We start from the raw sequence: 17,424 nt of genomic DNA, 5'->3' as shown, positions 1-17,424 counted from the left end.
GGATCAGGTGGTGTGCACTGGCTCCTCCCCCTATGACCCTCCTCCAAGCCAGTTAGATTTTTGTGCCCGGCCGAGAAGGGTGCAATCTAGGTGGCTCTCCTAAAGAGCTGCTTAGGAAAGTTTAGCTTAGGTTTTTTATTTTACAGTGAGTCCTGCTGGCAACAGGATCACTGCAACGAGGGACTTAGGGGAGAAGAAGTGAACTCACCTGCGTGCAGGATGGATTGGCTTCTTGGCTACTGGACATCAGCTCCAGAGGGACGATCACAGGTACAGCCTGGATGGTCACCGGAGCCTTGCCGCCGGCCCCCTTGCAGATGCTGAAGTAAGAAGAGGTCCAGAATCGGCGGCAGAAGACTCCTCAGTCTTCTAAAGGTAGCGCACAGCACTGCAGCTGTGCGCCATTTTCCTCTCAGCACACTTCACACGGCAGTCACTGAGGGTGCAGGGCGCTGGGAGGGGGGCGCCCTGGGAGGCAAATGAATACCTATTTTGGCTAAAAATACCTCACATATAGCCTCCGGAGGCTATATGGAGATATTTAACCCCTGCCAGAATCCGTTAAGAGCGGGAGACGAGGCCGCCGAAAAAGGGGCGGGGCCTATCTCCTCAGCACACAGCGCCATTTTCCCTCACAGAAAGGCTGGAGGGAAGGCTCCCAGGCTCTCCCCTGCACTGCACTACAGAAACAGGGTTAAAACAGAGAGGGGGGGCACTAATTTGGCGATATGCTTATATATATATTAAGATGCTATAAGGGAAAACACTTATATAAGGTTGTCCCTATATAATTATAGCGTTTTTGGTGTGTGCTGGCAAACTCTCCCTCTGTCTCTCCAAAGGGCTAGTGGGTCCTGTCCTCTATCAGAGCATTCCCTGTGTGTGTGCTGTGTGTCGGTACGTGTGTGTCGACAGGTAGGAGGACGATGTTGGTGAGGAGGCGGAGCAATTGCCTGTAATGGTGATGTCACTCTCTAGGGAGTCGACACCGGAATGGATGGCTTATTTAGGAAATTACGTGATAATGTCAACACGCTGCAAGGTCGGTTGACGACATGAGACGGCCGACAAACAATTAGTACGGTCCAGACGTCTCAAAAACACCGTCAAGGGTTTTAAAACGCCCGTTTACTTTAGTCGGTCGACACAGACACAGACAGGGACACTGAATCCAGTGTCGACGGTGAATAAACAAACGTATTCCTTATTAGGGCCACACGTTAAAGGCAATGAAGGAGGTGTTACGTATTTCTGATACTACAAGTACCACAAAAGAGGGTATTATGTGGGATGTGAAAAAACTACCATAGTTTCTCTATCGTCCTAAGTGGATGCTGGGGTTCCTGAAAGGACCATGGGGAATAGCGGCTCCGCAGGAGACAGGGCACAAAAAAGTAAAGCTTTTACCAGATCAGGTGGTGTGCACTGGCTCCTCCCCCTATGACCCTCCTCCAGACTCCAGTTAGATTTTGTGCCCGAACGAGAAGGGTGCAATCTAGGTGGCTCTCCTAAAGAGCTGCTTAGAGAAAGTTTAGCTTAGGTTTTTTACTTTACAGTGAGTCCTGCTGGCAACAGGATCACTGCAACGAGGGACTTAGGGGAGAAGTAGTGAACTCACCTGCGTGCAGAGTGGATTTGCTGCTTGGCTACTGGACACTAGCTCCAGAGGGACGATCACAGGTACAGCCTGGATGGTCACCGGAGCCGCGCCGCCGGCCCCCTTGCAGACGCTGAAGAGAGAAGAGGTCCAAAATCGGCGGCTGAAGACTCCTGAGTCTTCATAAAGGTAGCGCACAGCACTGCAGCTGTGCGCCATTTTCCTCTCAGCACACTTCACACAACAGTCACTGAGGGTGCAGAGCGCTGGGGGGGGCGCTCTGAGAGGCAAATAAAAACCTTATTAGAGGCAAAAAATACCTCACATATAGCCCACAGAGGCTATATGGAGATATTTAACCCCTGCCTAACTTCAAAAATAGCGGGAGACGAGCCCGCCGAAAAAGGGGCGGGGCCTATCTCCTCAGCACACAGCGCCATTTTCTCTCACAGAAAAGCTGGAGAGAAGGCTCCCAGGCTCTCCCCTGCACTGCACTACAGAAACAGGGTTAAAACAGAGAGGGGGGGCACTGATTTTGGCGATATTGTATATATATAAAAGATGCTATAAGGGAGAAACACTTATATAAGGTTGTCCCTATATAATTATAGCGTTTTTGGTGTGTGCTGGCAGACTCTCCCTCTGTCTCCCCAAAGGGCTAGTGGGTCCTGTCCTCTGTCAGAGCATTCCCGGTGTGTGTGCTGTGTGTCGGTACGTGTGTGTCGACATGTATGAGGACGATGTTGGTGAGGAGGCGGAGAAATTGCCTGTAATGGTGATGTCACTCTCTAGGGAGTCGACACCGGAATGGATGGCTTATTTAGAGAATTACGTGAGAATGTCAACACGCTGCAAGGTCGGTTGACGTCATGAGACGGCCGACAATCTATTAGGACCGGTCCAGGCGTCTCAGAAACACCGTCAGGGGTTTTAAAAACGCCCATTTACCTCAGTCGGTCGACACAGACACAGACACGGACACTGAATACAGTGTCGACGGTGAATAAACAAACGTATTTCTCATTAGGGCCACACGTTAAGGGCAATGAAGGAGGTGTTACGTGTTTCTGATACTACAAGTACCACAAGAAAGGGTATTATGTGGGAGTGAAAAAACTACCTGTAGTTTTTCCTGAATCAGATAAAATAAAATGAAGTGTGTGATGATGCGTAGGGTTACCCCGATAGCAAATATTGGCGTTATACCCTTTCCCGCCAGAAATTAGGGTACGTTGGGAAACACCCCTTAGGGTGATAAGGCGCTCACACGCTTATCAAGTGGCGTTACCGTCTCCAGATACGGCCGCCCTCAAGGAGCCAGCTGATAGGAAGCTGGAAAAATATCCTAAAAAGTATATACACACATACGGTGGTTATACTGCGACCAGCGATCGCCATCAGCCTGGAGATGCAGTGCTGGGTTGGCTTGGTCGGATTCCCTGACTGAAAATATTTTATTCATGTAGAGCATTTAATAGGATGCATTCTATATATATGTATGTGAGATGCACAGAGGGATATTTGCTCTCTGGCATCAAGATAAGTGCGTTGTCCATATCTCCCAGAAGATGTCAGGGACACGACAGTGGTCAGGTGATACAGATCCCATACGGCAGATGGAAGTATTGCTGTATAAAGGGAAGGAGTTATTTGGGGGTCGGTCCATCGGACCTGGGGACCACAGCAACAGCTGGGAAATCCAACCTTTTTTACCCCAAGTTACATCTCAGCTAAAAAAGACACCGTCTTTTCAGCCTCAATCTTTCCTTTCCCATGAGGGCATGCAGGCAAAAGGCCAGTCATATCTGCCCAGACATAGAGGTAAGGGAAGTAGACTGCAGCAGGCAGCCCTTTCCCAGGAAAAGAAGCCCTCCACCGCGTCTGCCAAGTCCTCAGCATGACGCTGGGGCCGTGCAAGCGGACTCAAGGTGGGGGGGTAGTCTCAAGAGTCTCAGGGCGCAGTGGGATCACTCGCAAGTTGACCCCTAGATCGTACGAGTATTATCCCAGGGGTAAAGATTGGAGAGTCGAGACATCTTCTCCTCGCAGGTTCCTGAAGTCTGCTTTACCAACGGCTCCCTCCGACAGGGAGGCAGCATTGGAAACAATTCACAAGCTGTATATCCAGCAGGTGATAATCAAAGTACCCCTCCTACGACAAGGAAAAGGGTATTATTTTTCCACACTATATTGTGGTACTGAAGCCAGACGGCTTGGTGACACATAGTCTAAATCTAAAATGTTTTGAACACTTACATAAAAGGTTCAAATCGAGATAAAGTCACTCAGAGCAGTGATAGCGAACCGGAAAAAAGGGGACTATATGGTGTCCCTGGACATCAAGGATTACCTCCATGTCCAAATTTTGTCCTTCTCATCAAGGGTACCTCTGGTTCGTGGTACAGAACTGTCAATATCAGTTTCAGACGATGCCGTTTGAATTATCCACGGCACCCCGGGCCTTTTTACCAAGGTAATGGCCGAAAAGATGTTTCTTCAAAGAAAAAAGGCATCTAAATTATCCCTTACTTGCACGACCTAAAAAGGGCAAGTTCCAGAGAACAGTTGGAGGTCGGAAGAGCACTATCTAAAGTAGTTCTTCGACGGCACGACTGGATTCTAAATATTCCAAGAATCGCAGCTGTTTTCCGACGATACGTCTGCTGTTCCTAGGGATGATTCTGGACACGGTTCAGAAAAAGGTTTTTCTTCCCGAGGAAAAAGCCAAGGAGTTATCCGACCTGTCAGGAACCTCCTAAAACCAGGAAAGGTGTCTGTACATCAATGCACAAGAGTCCTGGGAAAAATGGTGGCTTTTTACGAAGCAATTCCATTCGGCAGATTCCATGCAAGAATTTTCCAAAGGGATCTGTTGGACAAATGGTCAGGGTCGCATCCTCAGATGCACCTGCGAATAACCCTGTCGCCAAGGACAAGGGTATATCTTCTGTGGTGGTTGCAAAAGGCTCATCTATTGGAGGGCCGCAGATTCGGCATACAGGATTTGATCCTGGTGACCACGGACGCCAGCCTGAGAGGTTGGGGAGCAGTCACACAAGGAAGAAACTTCCAGGGGGTATGGACGAACCTGGAAAAGTCTCTTCACATAAACATTCTGGTACTAAGAGCAATCTAAAATGCTCTAAGCCAGGCGGAACCACTCCTGCAAGGAAAACCGGTGTTGATTCAGTCGGACAACATCACGGCGGTCGCCCATGTAAACAGACAGGGCGGCACAAGAAGCAGGAGTGCAATGGCAGAAGCTGCCAAGATTCTTCGCTGGGCGGAGAATCACGTAATAGCACTGTCAGCAGTGTTCTTCCCGGGCGTGGACAACTGGGAAGCAGACTTCCTCAGCAGACACGATATTCACCCGGGAGAGGGGGGTCTTCATCCAGAAGTCTTCCACATGCTAATAAACTGTTGGGAAAGACCAATGGTAGACATGATGGCGTCTCGCCTCAACAAGAAACTGGACAAGTATTGCGCCAGGTCAAGAGATCCACAGGCAATAGCTGTGGACGCACTGGTAACACCTTGGGTGTACAAATCAGTATATGTGTTTCCTCCTCTGCCTCTCATACCAAAGGTATTGAAGATTATACGGTGAGGAGGAGTAAGAACAATACTAGTGGCTCCGGATTGGCCAAGAAGGACTTGGTACCCGGAACTTCAAGAGTTGGTCACGGACGACCCGTGCCCTCTACTTCTGAGAAGGGACCTGCTACAACAGGGTCCCTGTCTCTTTCAAGACTTACCGCGGCTGCGTTTGACGGCATGGCGGTTGAACGCCAGATCCTAAAAGGGAAAGGCATTCCAGAAGAAGTCATTCCTACCTTGATTAAGGCAAGGAAGGAAGTCACCGCGAAACATTATCACCGCATTTGGCGAAAATATGTCGCGTGGTGCGAGGATCGGAGTGTTCCGACGGAGGAATTTCAACTGGGTCGTTTCCTACATTTCCTACAATCAGGATTGTCTATGGGTCTCAAATTGAGATCTATTAAGGTTCAAATTTCGGCCCTGTCAATATTCTTCCAAAAAGAATTGGCCTCAGTTCCTGAGGTACAGACTTTTGTTAAAGGAGTACTGCATATACAGCCTCCTGTGGTGCCTCCGGTGGCACCGTGGGATCTAAATGTAGTTTTAGATTTCCTCAAATCCCATTGGTTTGAACCATTGAAAAAGGTGGATTTTAAATATCTCACATGGAAAGTGACTATGTTACTGGCCCTGGCTTCCGCCAGGAGAGTATCTGAATTGGCGGCTTTATCTTATAAAAGCCCTTATCTAATCTTCCATTCGGATAGGGCAGAACTGAGGACTCGTCCGCATTTTCTCCCTAAGGTGGTATCAGCGTTTCACCTGAACCAACCTATTGTGGTGCCTGCGGCCACTGGCGACTTGGAGGACTCCAAGTTGTTGGACGTTGTCAGAGCCTTAAAAATATACATTTCAAGGACGGCTGAAGTCAGAAAATCTGACTCGCTGTTGATACTATATGCACCCAACAAGTTGGGTGCCCCTGCTTCTAAGCAGACGATTGCTCGTTGGATTTGTAACACAATTCAACTTGCTCATTCTGTGGCAGGCCTGCCACAGCCTAAATCTGTTAAGGCCCATTCCACAAGGAAGGTGGGCTCATCTTGGGCGGCTGCCCGAGGGGTCTCGGCATTACAATTCTGCCGAGCAGCTACGTGGTCGGGGGAAAACACGTTTGTAAAATTCTACAAATTTGATACCCTGGCAAAAGAGGACTTGGAATTCTCTCATTCGGTGCTGCAGAGTCATCCGCACTCTCCCGCCCGTTTGGGAGCTTTGGTATAATCCCCATGGTCCTTTCAGGAACCCCAGCATCCACTTAGGACGATAGAGAAAATAAGAATTTACTTACCGATAATTCTATTTCTCGGAGTCCGTAGTGGATGCTGGGCGCCCATCCCAACTGCGGATTATCTGCAATACTGTACATAGTTATTGTTAACAAATTCGGGTTATATTGTTAAGGAGCCATCTTTAAGAGGCTCTTTCTGTTATCATACTGTTAACTGGGTTTAGATCACAAGTTGTACGGTGTGATTGGTGTGGCTGGTATGAGTCTTACCCGGGATTCAAATTGCCTCCCTTATTGTGTACGCTCGTCCGGGCACAGTACCTAACTGGAGTCTGGAGGAGGGTCATAGGGGGAGGAGCCAGTGCACACCACCTGATCTGGTAAAAGCTTTACTTTTTTGTGCCCTGTCTCCTGCGGAGCCGCTATTCCCCATGGTCCTTTCAGGAACCCCAGCATCCACTACGGACTCCGAGAAATAGAATTATCGGTAAGTAAATTCTTATTTTTTCCTGAATCAGATAAATTAAATAAAGTGTGTGATGATGCGTGGGTTCCCCCCGATAGAAAATTATGGGCGGTATACCCTTTCCCGCCAGAAGTTAGGGCGCGTTGGGAAACACCCCTTAAGGTGGATAAGGCGCTCACACGCTTATCAAAACAAGTGGCGGTACCGTCTATAGATAGGGCCGTCCTCAAGGACCAGCTGACAAGGCTGGAAAATATAATAAAAAGTATATACACACATACTGGTGTTATACTGCGGCCAGCGATCGCCTCAGCCTGGATGTGCAGAGCTAGGGTGGCTTGGTCGGATTCCCTGACTAAAAATATTGATACCCTTGACAGGGACAGTATTTTATTGACTATAGAGCATTTCTATATATGCGAGATGCACAGAGGGATATTTGCACTCTGGCATCATGAATAAACGCGATGTCCATAACTGCCAGAAGATGTTATGGACACGACAGTGGTCAGGTGATGCAGATTCCAAACGGCACAGTATGGCCGTATAATGGAAGAGGACTTGTTTGGGGTCGGTCCATCGGACCTGGTGGTAACGGCAACTGCTGGAAAATCCTCAGTTTTTTACCCTAAGTCACATCTCTGCAGAAAAAGACACCGTCTTTTCAGCCTCAGTCCTCTCGTCCCTATAAGATCATATCTGCCCAGGGATAGAGGAAAGGGAAGAAGACTGCAGCAGGCAGCCCATTCCCAGGAACAGAAGCGTTCCACCGCGTCTGACAAGTTCTCAGCATGGCGCTGAGACCGTACAGGACCCCTGGATCCTACAAGTAGTATCCCGGGGGTACAGATGGGAATGTCGAGACGTTTCCCCTTCGCAGGCTCCTGAAGTCTGCTTTACCAAGTCTCCCTCCGACAAGGAGGTAGTATGGGAAAAAAATTCACAAGCTGTATTCCCAGCAGGTGATAATTAAATTACCCCTCCTACTACAGAAAAGGGGTATTATTCCACACTATATTGTGGTACTGAAGCCAGAAGGCTAGGTGAGACTTATTCTAAAAATTTTTTTTTGAACACTTACAAAGGTTCAAATCAAGATGGAGTCACTCAGAGCAGTGATAACGAACCAGGAAGAAGGGGACTATATAGTGTCCCGGGACATCAGGGATGCTTACCTCTATGTCCCAAATTTGCCCTTCTCACTAAGGGTACCTCAGGTTCGTGGTGCAGAACTGTCACTATCAGTTTCAGACGCTGCCGTTTGGATTGTCCACGGCACCCCGGGGTCTTTACCAAGGTAATGGCCGAATTGATGATTCTTCTTCGAAGAAAAGGCGTCTTAATTATCCCTTACTTGGACGATCTCCTGATAGGGGCATAGTCCAGGGAACAGTTGGAGGTCGGAGTAGCACTATCTCGGATACTGCTACAATCAGCACGGGTGGATTCTAAATATTCCAAAATCGCAGCTGATCCCGACGACACGTCTGCTGTGCCTAGGGATGATTCTGGACACAGTCCAGAAAAAGGTGTTTCTCCCGGAAGAGAAAGCCAGGGAGTTATCCGAGCAAGTCAGGAACCTCCTAAAAACAGTGCATCATTGCACAAGGGTCCTGGTAAAAATGGTGGCTTCCTACGAAGCAATTCCATTCGGCAGATTTCACGTAAGAACTTTTCAGTGGGATCTGCTGGACAAATGGTCCGGATCGCATCTTCAGATGCATCAGAGGATAACCCAATATCCAAGGACAAGGGTGTCTCTCCTGTGGTGGTTATAGAGTGCTCATCTTCTAGAGGGCCGCAGATTCGGCATTCAGGATTGGATGCTGGTAACCACGGAGCCCAGCCTGAGAGGCTGGGGAGCAGTCACACAAGGGAAAAATTTCCAGGGAGTGTGATCAAGTATGGAGACTTTTCTCCACATAAATATACTGGAGCTAAGGGTAAATTTATAATGCTCTAAGCTTAGCAAGACCTCTGCTTCAAGGTCAGCCGGTATTGATCCAGTGGGAAAAACATCACGGCGGTCGCCCACGTAAACAGACAGGGCGACACAAGAAGCAGGAGGGCAATGGCAGAAACTGCAAGGACTTTTCGCTGGGCGGAAAATCATGTGATAACACTGTCAGCAGTTTTTCATCCCGGGAATGGAAACTGGGAAGCAGACTTCCTCAGCACGACCTCCACCCGGGAGAGTGGAAACTTCATTGAGAAGTTTTTTCCACATGATTGTAAACCGTTGGGAAATACCAAAGGTGGACATGATGGCGTCCCGTCTGAACAAAAAACGGGACAGGTATTGCGCCAGGTCAAGAGACCCTCAGGCAATAGATGTGGACGTTCTGGTAACACCGTGGGTGTACCAGTCGGTGTATGTGTTCCCTCCTCTGCTTCTCATACCTAAGGTGCTGAGAATTATAAGACGTAGAGGAGTAAGAACTATACTCATGGCTCCGGATTGGCCAAGCAGGACTTGGTACCCGGAACTTCAAGAGATGCTTACAGAGGTCTTATGGCCTCTGCCGCTAAGAAGGGACTTGCTTCAGCAAGTACCATGTCTGTTCCAAGACTTACCGCAGCTGCGTTGTCGGCATGGCGATGGAAAGCCGGATCCTAAGGAAAAAAAAAGGCATTCCGGAAGAGGTCATTCCTACCCTGGTCAAAGCCAGAAAGGAGGTGACCGCACAACATTATCACCACGTGTGGCGAAAATATGTTGCGTGGTGTGAGGCCAGGAAGGCCCCACAAAGAAATTTCAACTCGGTCGTTTCCTGCATTTCCTGCATACAGGAGTGTCTATGGGCCTCAAATTGGGGTCCATTAAGGTTCAAATTCGGCCCTGTAAATTTTCTTCCAGAAAGAATTGGCTTCAGTTCCTGAAGTCCAGAAGTTTGTCAAGGGAGTATTGCATATACAAACCCCTTTTTTGTGCCTCCAGTGGCACTGTGGGATCTCAACGTAGTTCTGGGATTCCTCAAATCACATTGGTTTAAAACCAGTCAAATATGTGGATTTGAAGCATCTCACATAAAAAGTGACCATGCTCTTGGCCCTGGCCTGGACCAGGCGAGTGTCAAATTGGTGGTTTTTTCTCAAAAAAGCCCATATCTGTTTGTCCATTCGGACAGGGCAGAGCTGCGGACTCGTCCCCAGTTCTCTCCCTAAGGTGGTGTCAGTGTTTCACCTGAACCAGCTTATTGTGGTGCCTTGCACCTACTAGGGACTTGGAGGACTCCAAGTTGCTAGAAGTTGTCAGGGCCCTGAAAATATGTTCCAGGACAGCTGGAGTCAGAAAATCTGACTCGCTGTTTATACTGTATGCACCCAACAAGTTGGGTGCGCCTGCTTCTAAGCAGTCGATTGCTCGTTGGATTTGTAACACAATTCAACTTGCACATTCTGAGGCAGGCCTGCCACAGTCTAAATCGGTTAAGGCCCATTCCACAAGGAAGGTGGGCTCATCTTGGGCGGCTGCCCGAGAGGTCTCGGCATTACAACTCTGCCGAGCAGCTACGTGGTCAGGGGAGAACACGTTTGTAAAATTCTACAAATTTGATATCCTGGCAAAAGAGGACCTGGAGTTCTCTCATTCGGTGCTGCAGAGTCATCCGCACTCTCCCGCCCGTTTGGGAGCTTTGGTATAATCCCCATGGTCCTTTCAGGAACCCCAGCATCCACTAGGACGATAGAGAAAATAAGAATTTACTTACCGATAATTCTATTTCTCGGAGTCCGTAGTGGATGCTGGGCGCCCATCCCAAGTGCGGATTATCTGCAATACTTGTACATAGTTACAAAAATCGGGTTATTATTGTTGTGAGCCATCTTTTCAGAGGCTCCGCTGTTATCATACTGTTAACTGGGTTTAGATCACAAGTTGTACGGTGTGATTGGTGTGGCTGGTATGAGTCTTACCCGGGATTCAAAATTCCTCCCTTATTGTGTACGCTCGTCCGGGCACAGTACCTAACTGGCTTGGAGGAGGGTCATAGGGGGAGGAGCCAGTGCACACCACCTGATCCTAAAGCTTTACTTTTTGTGCCCTGTCTCCTGCGGAGCCGCTATTCCCCATGGTCCTTTCAGGAACCCCAGCATCCACTACGGACTCCGAGAAATAGAATTATCGGTAAGTAAATTCTTATTATTACTACTGATAATCCCACAAATATTGCTGCTCCTAAATTTATATTCCTCGCTGAATCTTACTCCATGTACCCCTTCACCTTCTTACTCCAGAGTCCACGCTATTGCCCACCACTGTGATCTCGCCAACTGCCATAGGAATAACCCCTTTCCCAAGAGTTCCCTCATGTCGCACCTTGGCGCCCTGGTTCCCGACATTCTTTATTGCTCATAAAAAAATGTTCCCTCACTGAGGAACGGCGCTGGAGAAAATCCTCACTTCTACTCACTCTGTCCTCTTACTGACCTACATTCTACTCACTCTGTCCTCATACTGACCTACATTCTACTCACTCTGCCCTCTTACTAACCTACATGCTACTCACTCTGTCCTCTTACTAACCTACATTCTACTCACTCTGCCCTCTTACTAACCTGCATTCTACTCACTCTGCCCTCTTACTAACCTGCATTCTACTCACTCTTCACTCTTAATAACCTGCATTCTACTCACTCTGCCCTCTTACTAACCTGCATTCTACTCACTCTGCCCTCTTACTAACCTGCATTCTACTCACTCTTCACTCTTAATAACCTGCATTCTACTCACTCTGCCCTCTTACTAACCTACATTCTACTCACTCTACCCTCTTACTGACATACATTCTACTCACTCTGTCCTCTTACTGACCTACATTCTACTCACTCTGCCCTCTTACTAACCTACATGCCACTCACTCTGCCCTCTTACTGACCCACATTCTACTCCCTCTCCCCTCTTACTAGCCTATATTCTACTCACTCTGCCCTCTTACTAACCCACATTCTACTCACTCTGCCCTCTTATTGACCCACATTCTACTCACTTTGTCCTCTTACTGACCTTCATTCTACTTATTCTCTCATTTTACTAATCTACATTCTACTCACTCTGCCCTCTTACTGACCCACATTCTACTCCCTCTCCCCTCTTACTAACCTACATTCTACTCACTCTGCCCTCTTACTAACCTACATTCTACTCACTCTGCCCTCTTACTGACCCACATTCTACTCACTCTGCCCTCTTACTAACCTACGTTCTACTCACTCTGCCCTCTTACTAATCTACATTCTACTCACTCTGTCCTCTTACTGACCCACATTCTACTCACTCTACCCTCTTACTGACCTACATTCTACTCACTATCCCCTCTTACTAACCTACATTTACTCACTCTGCCCTCTTACTGACCCACATTCTACTCACTCTGCCCTCTTACTAACCTACATTCTACTCACTCTGCCCTCTTACTAACCTGCATTCTGCTCACTCTGCCCTCTTACTAACCTGCATTCTACTCACTCTGCCCTCTTACTAACCTGCATTCTACTCACTCTGCCCTCTTGCTAACCTACATTCTACTCACTCTGCCCTCTTACTGACCCACATTCTACTCACTCTACCCTCTTATTGACCCACATTCTACTCACTTTGTCCTCTTACTGACCTTCATTCTATATATTCTCTCCTCTTACTAATCTACATTCTACTCACTCTGCCCTCTTACTGACCCACATTCTACTCACTCGGTCCTCTTACTGACTCTCATTCTACTCACTCTGTACTCTTCCTGACCCTCATTCTACTCACTCTGCCCTCTTACTACACTTCATTCTACTCACTCTGCCCTCTTACTAACCCACATTCTACTCACTCTGTCCTCTAACTGACCTACATTCTACTCACTCTGCCCTCTTACTAACCTACATTCTGCTCACTCTGCCATCTTACTACCCTTCATTCTACTCACTCTACCCTCTTACTGACCCACATTCTACTCACTCTGCCCTCTTACTAACCCACATTCTACTCACTCTGCCCTCTTACTAACCTACATTCTGCTCACTCTGCCCTCTTACTACCCTTCATTCTACTCACTCTACCCTCTTACTGACCCACATTCTACTCACTCTGCCCTCTTACTAACCCACATTCTACTCACTCTGCCCTCTTACTAACCTACATTCTACTCACTCTGCCCTCTTACTAACCTACGTTCTACTCACTCTGCCCTCTTACTGACCTACATTCTACTCACTCTCCCCTCTTACTAACCTACATTCTATCCACTCTGCCCTCTTACTAACCTACATTCTACTCTGCCCTCTTACTGACCCACATTCTACTCACTCTACCCTCTTACTGACCTACATTCTATTCCCTCTGCCCCTCTTACTAATCTACATTCTACTCACTCTGCCCTCTTACTGGCCCACATTCTACTCACTCTGCCCTCTTACTAACCCACATTCTACTCACTCTGCCCTCTTACTAACCTACATTCTACTCACTCTGCCCTCTTACTAACCTACATTCTACTCACTCTGCCCTCTTACTAATCTACAATCTACTCACTCTGTCCTCTTACTGACCCACATTCTACTCACTCTACCCTCTTACTGACCTACATTCTACTCACTCTCCCCTCTTACTAACCTACATTTACTCACTCTGTCCTCTTACTGACCTACATTCTACTCACTCTGCCCTCTTACTGACCCACATTCTACTCACTCTGCCCTCTTACTAACCTACATTCTACTCATCTACTCACTCTGCCCTCTTACTGACCTACATGCTACTCACTCTGCCCTCTTACTGACCCGCATTCTACTCCCTCTCCTCTTACTAACCTACATTCTACTCACTCTGCCCTCTTACTAACCCACATTCTACTCACTCTGCCCTCTTACTAACCCACATTCTACTCACTCTGCCCTCTTACTAACCTACATTCTACTCACCCTGCCCTCTTATTAACCTACATTCTACTCACTCTGCCCTCTTACTAACCCACATTCTACTCACTCTGCCCTCTTACTGACCTACATTCTACTCACTCTGCTCTCTTACTAACCCACATTCTACTCACTCTGCCCTCTTACTAACCCACATTCTACTCACTCTGCCCTCTTACTAACCCACATTCTACTCACTCTGCCCTCTTACTAACCCACATTCTACTCACTCTGCCCTCTTACTAACCCACATTCTACTCACTCTGCCCTCTTACTAACCTACATTCTACTCACTCTGCCCTCTTATTAACCTACATTCTACTCACTCTGCCCTCTTACTAACCCACATGCTACTCACTCTGTCCTCTTACTAACCTACATTCTACTCACTCTGCCCTCTTATTAACCTACATTCTACTCACTCTGCCCTCTTACTAACCCACATGCTACTCACTCTGTACTCTTACTGACCTACATTCTATTCACTCTGCCCTTTTACTGACCTACATGCTACTCACTCTGCCCTCTTACTGACTCGCATTCTACTGCCTCTCCTCTCTTACTGACCTACATTCTACTCACTCTGGCCTCTTACTGACCTACATTCTACTCACTCTGCCCTCTTACTGACCTACATGCTACTCACTCTGCCCTCTTACTGACCCGCATTCTACTCACTCTGCCCTCTTACTGACCTACATTCTACTCACTCTGCCTTCTTACTGACCTACATTCTACTCACTCTGCCCTCTTACTACCCTTCATTATACTTACTCTGCCCTCTTACTAACCCACATTCTACTCACTATGCCCTCTTATTGACCCACATTCTACTCTCTGCCCTCTTACTGACCTTCATTCTACTCACTCTGTCCTCTTACTGACCTACATTCTACTCACTTTGCCCTCTTACTAACCCACATTCTACTCACTCTGTCCTCTTACTGACCTACATTTTACTCACTGTGCCCTCTTACTAACCTACATTCTACTCACTCTGCCCTCTTACTACCCTTCATTCTGCTCACTTTGTCCTCTTACTGACCTTCATTCTACTTATTCTCCCCTCTTACTAATCTACATTCTACTCACTCTGCCCTCTTACTGACCCACATTCTACTCACTCTCCCCTTCTACTAACCCACATTCTACTCACTCTGTCCTCTTACTGACCTACATTCTACTCACTCTGTCCTCTTACTGACCTACATTTTACTCACTGTGCCCTCTTACTAACCTACATTCTACTCACTCTGCCCTCTTACTACCCTTCATTCTGCTCACTTTGTCCTCTTACTGACCTTCATTCTACTTATTCTCCCCTCTTACTAATCTACATTCTACTCACTCTGCCCTCTTACTGACCCACATTCTACTCACTCTCCCCTTCTACTAACCCACATTCTACTCACTCTGTCCTCTTACTGACCTACATTCTACTCACTCTGTCCTCTTACTGACCTACATTCTACTCACGCTGTCCTCTTACTGACCCACATTCTACTCACTCTGCCCTCTTACTGACCCACATTCTACTCACTCTACCCTCTTACTAACCTACATTCTACTCACTCTGCCCTCTTACTAACCCACATTCTACTCACTCTACCCTCTTACTAACCTACATTCTACTCACTCTGTCCTCTTACTAACCTACATTCTACTCACTCTGTCCTCTTACTTACCTACATTCTACTCACTCTGCCCTCTTATTAACCTACATCTACTCACTCTGCCCTCTTACTAACCTACATTCTACTCACTCTGTCCTCTTACTAACCTACATTCTACTCACTCTGTCCTCTTACTGACCTACATTCTACTCACTCTGCCCTCTTACTAACCTACATTCTGCTCACTCTGCCCTCTTACTGACCTACATTCTACTCACTCTACTCTCTTACTGACCTTCATTCTACTCACTCTGCCCTCTTACTAACCTACATTCTACTCACTCTGCCCTCTTACTAACCTACTTTCTGCTCACTCTGCCCTCTTACTAACCTACATTCTGCTCACTCTGCCCTCTTACTACCCTTCATTCTACTCACTCTGCCCTCTTACTACCCTTCATTCTACTCACTCTGCCCTCTTACTGACCTACATTCTACTCACTCTGCCCTCTTACTGACCTACATTCTGCTCACTCTGCCCTCTTACTAACCTACATTCTGCTCACTCTGCCCTCTTACTGACCTACATTCTACTCACTCTACTCTCTTACTGACCTACATTCTGCTCACTCTGCCCTCTTACTGACCTACATTCTACTCACTCTACTCTCTTACTGACCTTCATTCTACTCACTCTGCCCTCTTACTAACCTACATTCTGCTCACTCTGCCCTCTTACTACCCTTCATTCTACTCACTCTGCCCTCTTACTAACCTACATTCTACTCACTCTGCCCTCTTACTAACCTACATTCTACTCACTCTGCCCTCTTACTACCCTTCATTCTGCTCACTCTGCCCTCTTACTGACCTACATTCTACTCACTCTACTCTCTTACTGACCTACATGCTACTCACTCTACTCTCTTACTGACCTTCATTCTACTTACTCTACTCTCTTACTGACCTACATTCTGCTCACTCAACTCTCTTACTGACCTACATTCTACTCACTCTGCCCTCTTACTAACCTACATTCTACTCACTCTGCCCTCTTACTAACCTACATTCTGCTCACTCTGCCCTCTTACTAATCTACATTCTACTCACTCTGCCCTCTTATTAACCTACATTCTACTCACTCTACTCTCTTACTGACCTTCATTCTACTCACTCTGCCCTCTTACTGACCTACATTCTACTCACTCTACTCTCTTACTGACCTTCATTCTACTCACTCTACTCTCTTACTGACCTACATTCTACTCACTCTACTCTCTTACTGACCTTCATTCTACTCACTCTGCCCTCTTACTGACCTTCATTCTACTCACTCTACTCTCTTACTGACCTTCATTCTACTCACTCTACTCTCCTACTGACCTTCATTCTACTCACTCCGCCCTCTTACTAACCCACATTCTACTCACTCTGCCCTCTTACTAACCTACATTCTACTCACTCTGCCCTCTTACTGACCTTCATTCTACTCACTCTGCCCTCTTACTGACCTTCATTCTACTCACTCTACTCTCTTACTGACCTTCATTCTACTCACTCTACTCTCTTACTGACCTACATTCTACTCACTCTGCCCTCTTACTAACCTACATTCTGCTCACTCTGCCCTCTTACTAATCTACATTCTGCTCACTCTGCCCTCTTACTACCCTTAATTCTACTCACTCTGCCCTCTTACTACCCTTCATTCTACTCACTCTGCCCTCTTACTAACCTACATTCTACTCACTCTGCCCTCTTACTAACCTACATTCTGCTCACTCTGCCCTCTTACTAATCTACATTCTACTCACTCTGTCCTCTTACTGACCCACATTCTACTCACTCTGCCCTCTTACTACCCTTCATTCTACTCACTCTGCCCTCTTACTAACCTACATTCTGCTCACTCTGCCCTCTTACTACCCTTCATTCTACTCACTCTGCCCTCTTACTGACCCACATTCTACTCACTCTGCCCTCTTACTGACCTACATTCTACTCACTCTAC

At 47.3% G+C, this 17,424-nt stretch overlaps 1 protein-coding gene across 1 annotated transcript in view; it reads left to right on the top strand.

Annotated features, from left to right (window-relative positions):
• The window catches only part of NR1I2 (nuclear receptor subfamily 1 group I member 2), a 47,207-nt gene that overhangs the window by 19,377 nt on the left and 10,406 nt on the right, over positions 1-17,424 (top strand). The window lies entirely within an intron of this gene.

Source organism: Pseudophryne corroboree, chromosome 2, assembly GCF_028390025.1.
Source record: "Pseudophryne corroboree isolate aPseCor3 chromosome 2, aPseCor3.hap2, whole genome shotgun sequence".
In the NCBI taxonomy this organism is placed as follows: domain Eukaryota; kingdom Metazoa; phylum Chordata; class Amphibia; order Anura; family Myobatrachidae; genus Pseudophryne; species Pseudophryne corroboree.
Note: the sequence above shows the minus strand (reverse complement) of the source record. Positions and strands in the feature narration are given on the sequence as shown.